Source organism: Notolepis coatsorum, assembly GCF_963971535.1.
Source record: "Notolepis coatsorum genome assembly, chromosome: 6".
NCBI classification, from domain to species: Eukaryota; Metazoa; Chordata; class Actinopteri; order Aulopiformes; family Paralepididae; genus Notolepis; species Notolepis coatsorum.
In genome coordinates this window covers 20,233,506-20,245,132 of record NC_140170.1, presented here as the reverse complement: position 1 = coordinate 20,245,132, position 11,627 = coordinate 20,233,506, and the positions used below count along the sequence as shown (strand labels likewise).

Genomic DNA, 11,627 nt, shown 5'->3' with positions numbered 1-11,627 from the left:
GAATTACACAAAAAAGCAGTTTTTGCGTCTTTTCCCTCGAATGACTCAGAAGCAACCAAACTATATTCATATTCAAAACGGTATAAAACGTTTTTTTGCACGTTGACCAGAAGCAACTCAATGAGACTTGACGGCGTTATTAGACCCATAGCTATACTATAAAATATAGGTTTAGCTCTACAAACTACAACTACGTTTACTTGGGGTTAATGGACGGCAAGTAAGGGGTCACTTCCCGGAAGGGGCGTGGCACTCAATGTGTAAAAAAAATAATAAAAAAAAGAGAGAAATTGAGATCAATCAAGAGTTTTTTTTTAATGGTCAACTGTTCTGGAATGTACTTGAAAGTACTGTTTTACTTTTACCTTGAAAGTGCTTGAGTTTACAAAAGGTCCTTTGCGCTATATATATAATATTCCTAAAATTGATGCACTTTGTTAAAAATGGCATTGATCTGTTGGTCTGTGTAGTAGCTAATACAGGATTTGCTGCTTAAACGTATGTATAATGTATATTCATTGATTCACTCGTATACCGAAATTCATTTGAATGGAAACATTTTGCTTTTTGCATCAAATATTGATATGCGATTAAAATGTGATTAATTTAGATTAATTAACTATAAAGTCTCGAATTAATTCGATAAAAAAATGTAATTGAGTCCCACCACTAGTAATTACAGAAGAAATCAGAAAGTGGACAAATACTTTTTCATGCCACTGTAAATACTTTGTCTGTCTCCCTCTGTTCCAGATCCACCCAGCGACCTACTGATGATTAAAATAGAGGAGGTTCAGGACACGCTGGACCCACCCACGGATATGTCCACTGGGCTGAAGGAGGAGCCCACAGACCACCAGGAGACCAGTATGTTACTTTTCTTTTTATTGTCATCTTTCTTTCTTTTTCTTAGACATCTTTTTAAGTCTCTAGATGTGAGGTTAAGAATTTACCTATGCGAATTCTTAAAAATGAAATTTCTATTCTGTCACCTATTGATTAAGGCTGTAGGGTAGACGTCTGCAGGGGCCTGCCATGTCTGCCCCAGCCCGACCCAAGCCTGTAGCATTCAGGCCCGGCCCTACCCTAGCCCGAAAAGTTAAGCAATTATTCGGCCCTAGCCCGATTTAAGCCTGAGGCCAATATTACGATGTGATGACAGACATCACACACACACACGCTACCTACGTTACACACACAAATGCTACATTACGACAAAAAATGCACAATGCAATAACGACATAGCTCTGCGGCTAACAACAGCAACAATTAACATGCCCACAGACTAAAACATTAATGTTGTGACACTAAAGCATACCGAAAACACTCTAACCAGCAGCCAATTAATTTGAGTAAATCAGGATGGTCTCAACACTTCACTGTTAGATGAACGTCGGCAACAAAAACTTATTTTTTTTGTATCCACTTTTTCTCCTTATTTTAAATTTTTTTTCCCATCCCAATTTCATGTTTCCAATTCTCCCCTCCCCTGTCTTGAACGTTGCTCGCATATGCCTCCCACTGGTCGGCCCTCCGGTACACGAGGAGGCAGCCTGTCGCATCTTTTCACCTGCCAGTGCGGACTCTCATTGGCGAGGTGTAACGTGTAACTTGATTTCCTGTCTCTGCTGTGCAGGCGTCCCCCAACCGACCTGTAGGAGTCGCTGTCCACAACGTCCAGATTACCTCCCATTGACTTCCACCCGCTAACTCTGCCAATGAGTTGGTGTGACGGCCGGCCCAAGCCAGAGGCAATGCCGACACCCGGATTCGAGACCGGAGTCTCTTGCATTGGTGACGAGCGCAATCTCCGCTGCGCCACCCAGCCGCCCTGCAACAAAAACTTCTTGGATTGAATAACTTTAACAAAACTCACAAATCTTCGCCAACCGGCTAAATCCAAGAACAATTGTGCAAAACCTTTTACAGTTTATTCCACTCTGCTGTACATTCGTGGGCCCTCTGAAGGAAAAGAATGGCATCCACCTTTAATGGCTTCAGCGCTGTTCTCCTCTCCTCCAGCATTCTCCCTGCGGTGCTGAAATATCGCTTGCTCGAGCTGCTGCTTGCAGGTATACTCAACACATAGCACGCAAGTCTAGCTAGCAAAGGCAGCTTCTCCGACACGCACGCTCTCAGCGGTCTAGCTTGTTGCTTTGATGGAAACACTATGTGACGGCGCGATTGTGTGTGCGCGCACGACTCGTGTGTGTAAAATGAAGCGAGGCAAATAAAAGGAGCCCAAGCCCTACCCAAACCCCATCTATGCATAAATAAATCGGCCCCAGCCCGTTCCTAATCTGTCCATGGTGTCGGGCCCCTTCTGGCTTGCAGACCTCTACTGTAGGGTCCTTGTCTATACAACACAGGTATGTTGATTATTTTGATAGTACTCCTGCTCTTCAAAATATCAGTCCAAAGCACTTGCAGTATATTTTGAAAAGCTGAAGCGTTGTCACGTGCCATGGATGCCTACTGTAGCATCATAGCAGAGCTCGAAATTGCGACCGAAATTGTATCTGTGCGACCTCAAAATATAATTGGAGCATTCGTGCGAACACAAATAATTGTTCTGGTGCGACCCCCCCCTCCTCCTCTTGTTGACGCACGTACACGCTGCACGCAGTGTCCTCGTTGCCCCTCCCCCTCATCAGACCCGTCTTGTCACAGACCCGTCTCATTTGCAACGAAGATAGCAAGCGTGCAGCTCCCCTTTTAACATCACTGAAGCATTAAACAATGGCCCAGTAAACTATTCACTTTAGTTTAATACACGAGCCGTTGTCTAACGTCATCTAGCTGGCTAGCTACTGATAGCTCATAACATCATTGAAATTCGATTTAGCAGCTGTGGCTAAAGTTAGCTCGCTACCAGTGTACCATCCATCTGCGACGGACTTAATTAAACACTTCATGGAAACGGAGTAACGTTAATGTTATGTCGAGTTCATACTACACTACACGTATTTCTTTATTTCTTTATTTGAACTCGACATAACGTTAACATTACTCCGTTTCCATGAAGTGTTTAATTAGCAGTAATCTGTTGTTGAAAATGTTACGTTAATGCTCTGTGTATTGCAATGACAGGAAGCCATCATGAAATCGTTGTAGTCATATTGTAGTCTTTTAGTCTTATTAACTAAAAGATTTTAACCAAATAAAAAGCAGCAGCACTATTGCATAACTGAATCATGTTTGCTATGTATTTCTTTCTTTAGGGGAGTAGGACATTTGTTTCACAGTTTTAGCATGATTATAGATGGCTAGGTTAAACACAGGTTTTTGTTTTTAAGAGGGTGGGTTTGATTTGATTGAAGTTTATTTCAAATATGCAACACAACAAACAAACATCAAGTACAGATATAGCCTTAAGCCGTTCAAATAATAAATGTATAATTTAAAAAAAAAGTTTGAATACTCTTTATCAACATGAGTCAACAAATGCTTGCTTTATGCAGCCATTTAACACAAAAGGATGAACCTCATGCATTGCAAATTTGCATCAAATTCAAAACCGAGTGATGCACAAACTAACTTAAAGGGGAACTCCAACATTTTGGGAAATTAGCTTATTTAACATCTTCCCTGGAGTTAGACAAGAAGATACATACCTTTTTTGTCTCTGTGCGTGCATTTTAGCTTTGGGAATAGACGCTCCGTTAGCATAGCTTAGCTTCATCACTGGAAGTGGGGGAGGGTTAGAGCCTTACAGTGCCTTACAGTGTATTGCAAGGTCTGACATTGACCAAACTTGATATGCATGACCTTGGTGGGCTCTAGGTCAACTCCTGAAAAGGGGGTCAATGTCAGACTTTGCAATCAAAAGTTAGGGGGCTAATAACCCTTGCCATAATTTCAGTGCGCCCCTAACTTTTGATTGCAAGGTCTGACATTGACCCCCTTTTCAGGAGTTGACCTAGAGCCCACCAAGGTCATGCATATCAAGTTTGGTCAATGTCAGACCTTGCAATACACTGTAAGGCACTGTAAGGCTCTAACCCTCCCCCACTTCCAGTGATGAAGCTAAGCTATGCTAACGGAGCGTCTATTCCCAAAGCTAAAATGCACGCACAGAGACAAAAAAGGTATGTATCTTCTTGTCTAACTCCAGGGAAGATGTTACATAAGCTAATTTCCCAAAATGTTGGAGTTCCCCTTTAAAAGAAAATAATAATTTAAAACAATAATAAAGTGTGCATGAAATAATAGGGGGAAGAAAACGTTAGGAACTTGTTACATTCACCCACACAAGGGCTGAGGACTCACCCCCCCCTCTCTCCCTCTCACACACAGACACTCTCCCAGCTCTCTTTCTCTCTTGCCCCTTCCTCATCTCTCACCCCCCTCGCGCTCTCTCGCTCACTCTCACTCCGAGTCAGAAACAAACATAGTATCAATGAGAGTATCAATAATACACCTGAGTGAAGTCTAGTAAAAAAAATCATTGAGAGAAAGAGGGTGGAGAGATGGCAGTCACTTAGGTCCAGACGGCAGAAAGAAATGGCAAAATTGGTGAAGGAGAGGAGACGACTAAGAAAGCAGTGGAGAGAGGTGTCACTAGATGAGAAAGAGGAGACGGATAAGAAAGCAGTGGAGAGAGGCTTCAGTAGATGAGAAAGAGGAGATGGATAAGAAAGCAGTGGAGAGAGGCTTCACTAGATGACAAAGAGGGAATTAATGTTTTGCAGGAAGAGCTACTAGCAGTACTTGTCTCTCTCTGGAGAAGACGATAAACTAATTTCACATAATGTTGGTCTGTTACTTTTTAAAGGTATGTTCAGCCAAGGAAAGGGAGGGCAAACTGTAGTAAGTGGAGGCCCCTATCAGGTTTATACAAGCTGTAGTAAGTGGAGTCTCCTACCAGGTTTATACAAGCTGTAGTAAGTGGAGTCTCCTACCAGGTTTATACAAGCTGTAGTAAGTGGAGTCTCCTACCAGGTTTATACAAGCTGTAGTAAGTGGAGTCTCCTACCAGGTTTATACAAGCTGTAGTAAGTGGAGGCCCCTACCAGGTTTATACAAGCTGTAGTAAGTGGAGTCTCCTACCAGGTTTATACAAGCTGTAGTAAGTGGAGTCTCCTACCAGGTTTATACAAGCTGTAGTAAGTGGAGTCTCCTACCAGGTTTATACAAGCTGTAGTAAGTGGAGGCCCCTACCAGGTTTATACAAGCTGTAGTAAGTGGAGTCTCCTACCAGGTTTATACAAGCTGTAGTAAGTGGAGTCTCCTACCAAGTTTATACAAGCTGTAGTAAGTGGAGTCTCCTACCAGGTTTATACAAGCTGTAGTAAGTGGAGTCCCCTCTGAAGGCTGTGCCTCCCACCTATTAGGCAGGGCTGTACAGTGCGAAATATATGTTGCACGTGGTACGGAAAAATCGTTCTGTGTGATGAATGAATGTACTGCAGTAGCACCCGTACGATAGACGTTCGGTTCATATCGATACTCTTATTTTGAAAATCCTGTGGCAAGTCTAATTTCCGCCCAAGCGCAGCTCCGGCAGCCCAACAACAACAGCGTGTGTAGATGTTACAGCATAGCTCCAGAGTGCGCATTTTGCGACCAGGAAATAAGTCCCTGCCTATTTTTCCCTGCAATGCGTCCAATGCACCTAACATGCTTTGCATCTTCGCCAAAACTAACGTTAGCTGCTAACGGTAAATAAGCTAAGCTAACCCGGCTCAGAGGCAGAGAAAACTGTTGCATTAGTTAGGAAAGGGAGGGGGGAGCCTCAGCCTCTCTCTGTCCCTCTCTCTACGTTCAATGATTTTAAGTAGGTGAGGTCAGAGGAGTTTGATAGTATTTACTGAGGATGGCCAGATATATGATATTTAAACATAAAAAATATAATACATAATAAATGTGACCCGCCACGGTCTAGGTCGAATTGTGTCTGCAATGGACATTCCTCAGAAAACATGAAAATGTTGCGCGTTTCAGAAATAGGTCAAAAATAGAAATATTGCATTTTTGAGTGCTTTGAAACGTTCTCTATATGTTTCCTTATTTGCAAAACTTAATACAACTTGTACATTTGTTAATTATTGTTAACTAAGTCCAGCTGTATTTCCTCGCTCAACGTAAAAGGACTACAGTGACAGGGGGAGTGGCTATTTTGGTCTCGGTCCGCAGTTTCGATGGCGGTGACGTCATTTGGGGATGACAGGGCTCCAATGTTGATAATCAAATGGAGAGAACGGCAACACAATAAAACAACACCTTGGCTTTCATAATATGAAATTATTATATGAATATAATATGAATAAAATATGAATTATTTCTCATTTAGACTGGGAAATATAATTTTGAAGCATAGAAACGAGATGGTTCTGAAATGTATTTGGTTACAGGCGATTATAGCCGATAAAAGCCGCAATTTTTTTTGAAGGGGGGGTGGTATACTGGCTACGCGTCTTGCTCGCTCTATTGGATAGTACTCGTTATACCTATTGTATACATTGAAAGTATTTACCATGCACCTCACATCTACCCGGCCACGCCCACTCCTGGTCACGCATATAACCGCGACGCGTGGCCGTGCTCAACCCTTCCTCGTTCTTTCATTCGAGAGTGTCTGCTCATAGGCATGCTGCAGTATCTAAGACAGAGTTTAGTATAGTGTTCTACCCGTTCGCCTTCCTGGGGCCTCCAGCGGAGGACATGGAGGAAGCGGAGTGCCCCTTCCCCGATGCCTCAAGACCCCGACCCCCGGAGATGTTCACTTGGAGGAAGAGAGGCAGCAGGATGAGCTTCGTTCTCTCTTCCGCAAGCTGATGGCGATGGCGGCCAAGGCCAATGGTGTTCCGTTGCCCGAGCCGATTCCTGTCCCGACGGCATGGTTGGGCTTTTTTTTTTTTATGTGGCACCCGGACCGAAAGCCGATGCTTAGGGGGAAGTCGGCCCGACAGCTGGCGGTCTGGACGGACATGGCCTGCGTCGCTTTCACCCACTAACATCGCCGAGCTCTCTGCCTTTCAGTCGAAGCTGGTGACGGGTGGAGAGTCCCTGGGCGCGGACCTCTGTGAAGCGGGATGCGTGGTGAGGTAGACGCTGGTTTTTTTCACGCAGTCTACTCTCTTTATGCATTTTTTGTGTACTGCACCCTTTTTTCGCATAGTCGGTGTTCTATCCCTCCGCTCCTCGTTAGGACGAGTGCAATCGGATTCAAAATGGCAGATTGAACTCTGCCATTGTAAAGAGTAGATTTGGCCCGATCCATAGATGTGCAACATGGCTTTAATAAGGTCATTTATATGCCTGATATTCTAAATATTCTAGATTCTATAATAATAATTTTCAAATTGCATGTGTCCAGATGGCAGAATTCAGTACTGTATCTACAAAACCTTCTGTTTAATCATCTTCCCTTTATTCATTTGCTTAGATTTTTTGTCACGTGATCTCAAGAAAGTGCTGAACGAGCTCAGTGGTCTTTCATGTCTGGTCATTTTTTGCATGGTGTTATTGTGAAAAATCATAATTTATATTCTCCTTGTTTCATCACAATTTACTCAAGCCTAGTAACAGACGCAATATTTCTGACACTGGGAATACATTCCCTGAGATCCATTGATGTCCCTAGATACCAAGAACATGCAAATGGACCTTGTAGAAGTGGAGCAATCTACATACCACAGCACCCACATGACAATAATAATACATTTATCTCTACTGTCTTACACTACCAGACATCTTACACTACCCTTCAGTGTAATGCAGCGCACGTTGGGCTAATGCTTGGTAGAATTAGGTATTTAGCTAACATTAGTTGTAATATTAGATGGCTAGGGGATGGCTTTTGTAGCCAGGGGAGCATCAAGCTAACACCTAAAGCGGACGTTGACTGTCTGACTCTGTTTACACTTCAGGGTCATGTTAGATCAGGAGGATACTAAAATGACGTCAAATTAGACAAATACACTGCCAGAAAAGCAAAGATGAAGATGCTTATTTGTCAATAAAATACTGAAAACAAAACATGCAGACAGACGAGCAGCTCTAAGGAGGCAGCGCTAGAAAGCAGTAGTTTGTTTACAAAGATGTATAAGAGAGGAGCTTACAAATTAGGGATGCACCAAATATTCGGCCACCGAAACATATCGGTCGAAAATGGTTCAAAAAGCCGAAAGGGTTTTAGCAGAAAAAATATCACGAATGTCAAAGAACAGGGTTACGTTCGTAACCTAACTTATTGTTGTGATGACGTAATCAAAACGCATTTCATTAGACACAGACCAGCTCGGACCTTTAATTGAATTGAATTGACACGAGCCGCCAAGCTAACTGACGTTAGCCGCCGCTAGGCTAACTAAGGTTAGACGTATGGCTGGGCGATATGGCCTCTAAATGATATCACGATATTTTTTGGCTATGTTACGATACATGATATTTTGACATTTCCTCTAAAGCCCTTAAAAATGCTTGATTTAACCCTTTGAAGCATACAGTCACGCCAACATGACAATTAAAATAGTGCCTGCAACATATGTCTGCATTAAACCATGAAGATGCTTTAAAAAATAATTTTATTAAACGTTTCTAAAAGAGTAGTATACTGACACAGTAATACAGAAACATTTGTATTAACATCTAAGACAATTTATATAAAAACTCTTGGGTGACTAAGACTTTTGCACAGTACTGTTTTCTATCCACTTTAGCAAAAAATACACACACACAACTGGAGAAAATAATAATCATGTAACCGAAGAATGGTCCGCCTATACTTTTAATATATAGTACTATAAAATCACGGGAGACTTGATAGCTTAGACTTATGATTTTTATTATCAGAAATGTTATAACATCCTACTGGTAAACAAAACACTGTAAAGGTGTGTGTGCATCATCATCATTAGGGATGCCCCGATCACGTTTTTTGCCACCGATCGTCTATGAGCCATATCGGCCGATACACTGCCGATACCGATAGTTTTTGGTTTAAAAAAAATAAATAAAAATTGTAAATATATAATTTTATTTTTATTTTTATAAAATATATATATTATATAATTATACTTGTAGTTGTATTATCTGCGAGACATCGCCACCACGCAACAAGTCAAAATGCTCGCTATCTGCAAACAGCTCCACTGTCTGTGTGTATAGATTATAGATATAAAGACGGTACCCCCCCCCCCCCGTCAGTGTAGCTGGGGCGCCGTGACGTCATCTTCAACGAGACACACAGAGGATTTCGACGCTAGCTATCAAGCTACTGTATGAATCCAGTGCCTTATTAGCTCAATTACGCTAGCTGCAATGCTAACCGTTAGAACGCGAGGCTACTACCAGTTCATCCACCTCGGCGCCTCCATATTCCGACGTTTCTGAATAAAACATGTAGGGCTAACGTTTAAACTCGCGAAGCTCTCTCCACTTCTCTCACACTCTCGTATCCCGGCTGTCTCCTCAAAACAAACCTGTGGCTCTGTGTGTGTGTGTGTGTGTGCGTGTAAGTTGGGGCGAGTGTGTGCATTTTTTTTTCTTTGAGAGGGAGAGACGAGAGACGGAGAGAGTAAAGGCAAGCGCTGCGCCAAAGCAGGGCTCCAGACTAACTTTTTACGTTGGTTGCACCAGTGCGCCTAACTTTTTAATTTAGGTGCACCAGCACATAATTTAGGTGCACCCAAAAATGTCCACTGCGCCAAAAAAAACATCGTTTTTAATCATGCAAACAATTTGCTCCTAAATAGGGAGGTGTAGTCTGACGTCACTTTTTACAATTAATTGCGAATATTTTCATGTTGAGCTATAGATTGTGGATGAATACGCACAGAAAGGTACACCATGCAAATGTTGATGCTTTATTTGTTTTAAACGAGACGATTCAGAAATGGGCAATGGGCAAATACATTGTGTTTTCAAGATGATGGACCGGCCGGAAACAGCAATCATGTAACCACTACACCTCCCTATACTAATAGTCTTTCGGGTATTTTATTTTGAAAAATGGCCACTTCCGTCCGCGCCTGGGTTGCAGCGTACTGTCGAGTCTTGACTAGCAAAGTTTAGGCACATTGCTGCGGTTGAGTAGTAGACGTATCTACTTACTGGTCACGAATAATATAACGTTTGAATGATAATCCATTTTGTGAATCCATTTGTTGAAACAGCTTTTTTGGCCGACGGTTCCTGCTATCTTAACGTTAGTTAAAGCTAAAGGGCTGCGTCCTAACGTTACATAGCTTAATTAACGTGTATAACATACCTGTGTAACGTTAAGCAGCTTGTGTTCCGCTGGGAAAAGCATCACTGCATACACTTTGTTTAATCCAAACGTCCATTCGGAACGTATGTATTATGAAACCAGTATGAGACGCTGTGCTTTTTTATCGTTTCAATTTGGAAATTTGATGCTCACATGGCTTTTTTGTTTATCCCGTCATTCAGCGAATAATAATGGCAGGGTGATGATCAGAGCCAATCAGAGGCAGATTGGGGCTGGTCTTTGCATAATGCACGTGTTATAGTTAATCAAAGGCAGAGATTTTTTTCTTTTTAGAATGCACGTGGCCACAGGGAAAAAGACTCTAAACACACACACATACACACAGACAGACAGACCTGCTGGGAGCACACACCAAAACAGTCGCACCCTGGAGCCCTGCAAAGTAAGTCATCTCAACCGCGGCGGCTTATAAACTGATGTGAGGGATTGTGAGAAACATCACGATGTCCGCAATACGTTTAAAAAATGTATTGTTTATGAACTGTACCCGATATTTATTTAATATCGTCATATCGCCCACCCCTAGCCGTACCCTAGACAGCGGAGTGACTCCACGACACCAGGTCATTAGTGAGGAAAGGGGGGGGGGGGGTTATATTGACGAGGCTTGACAGAGGTTCAAAGATAACTTCACATTTATTGGCTATTCGTTTCTTTATATTGCTTCATGGATCGAGCTCCTCCAGCTTCCAAACCTGTGTGTTGATATTCTAGTGTGACATCAACAACTACGGCAACTAGGAAGCTCAAAACTCAAACCTAATTCTGTCCAGTAAGACTTGAAAAGAGATATTATTTTTTAAATATTATCTACTGGCCTAGATCTTTATGCAGCAAATGGACCTTGTAGAAGTGGAGCAATCTACATACCACAGCACCCACATGACAATAATAATACATTTATCTCTACTGTCTTACACTACCAGACATCTTACACTACCCTTCAGTGTAATGCAGCGCACATTGGGATAATGCTTGGTAGAATTAGGTATTTAGATAACCTTAGTTGTAATATTAGATGGCTAGAGGGGGTGGCTTTTGTAGCCAGGGGAGCATCAAGCTAACGCCTAAAGCGGACGTTGACTGTCTGACTCTGTTTACACTTCAGGGTCACATTAGATCAGGAGGATACTAAAATGACATCAAATTAGACAAATACACTGCCAGAAAAGCAAAGATGAATATGCTTATTTGTCAATAAAATACTGAAAACAAAACATGCAGACAGACGAGCAGCTCAAATGAGGCAGCGCTAGAAAGCAGTAGTTTGTTTACAAAGATGTATAAGAGAGGAGCATACAAATTAGGGATGCACCGAATATTCGGCCACCGAAACATATCGGTCGAAAATGGTTAAAAAAGCCGAAAGGGTTTTAGCCGAAAAAATATCACG

General features: G+C 42.2%; 1 long non-coding RNA gene across 1 annotated transcript in view; it reads left to right on the top strand.

The window, feature by feature from the left end:
* Positions 1 to 755: 755 nt before the first annotated feature.
* LOC311230035 overlaps positions 756 to 11,627 on the top strand; it is a 33,229-nt gene continuing 22,357 nt past the window's right edge. Inside the window, exon 1 of the long non-coding RNA XR_014619771.1 lies at positions 756 to 867. This is a non-coding gene — a long non-coding RNA (uncharacterized lncRNA). The remainder of the gene's footprint in view (positions 868 to 11,627) is intronic.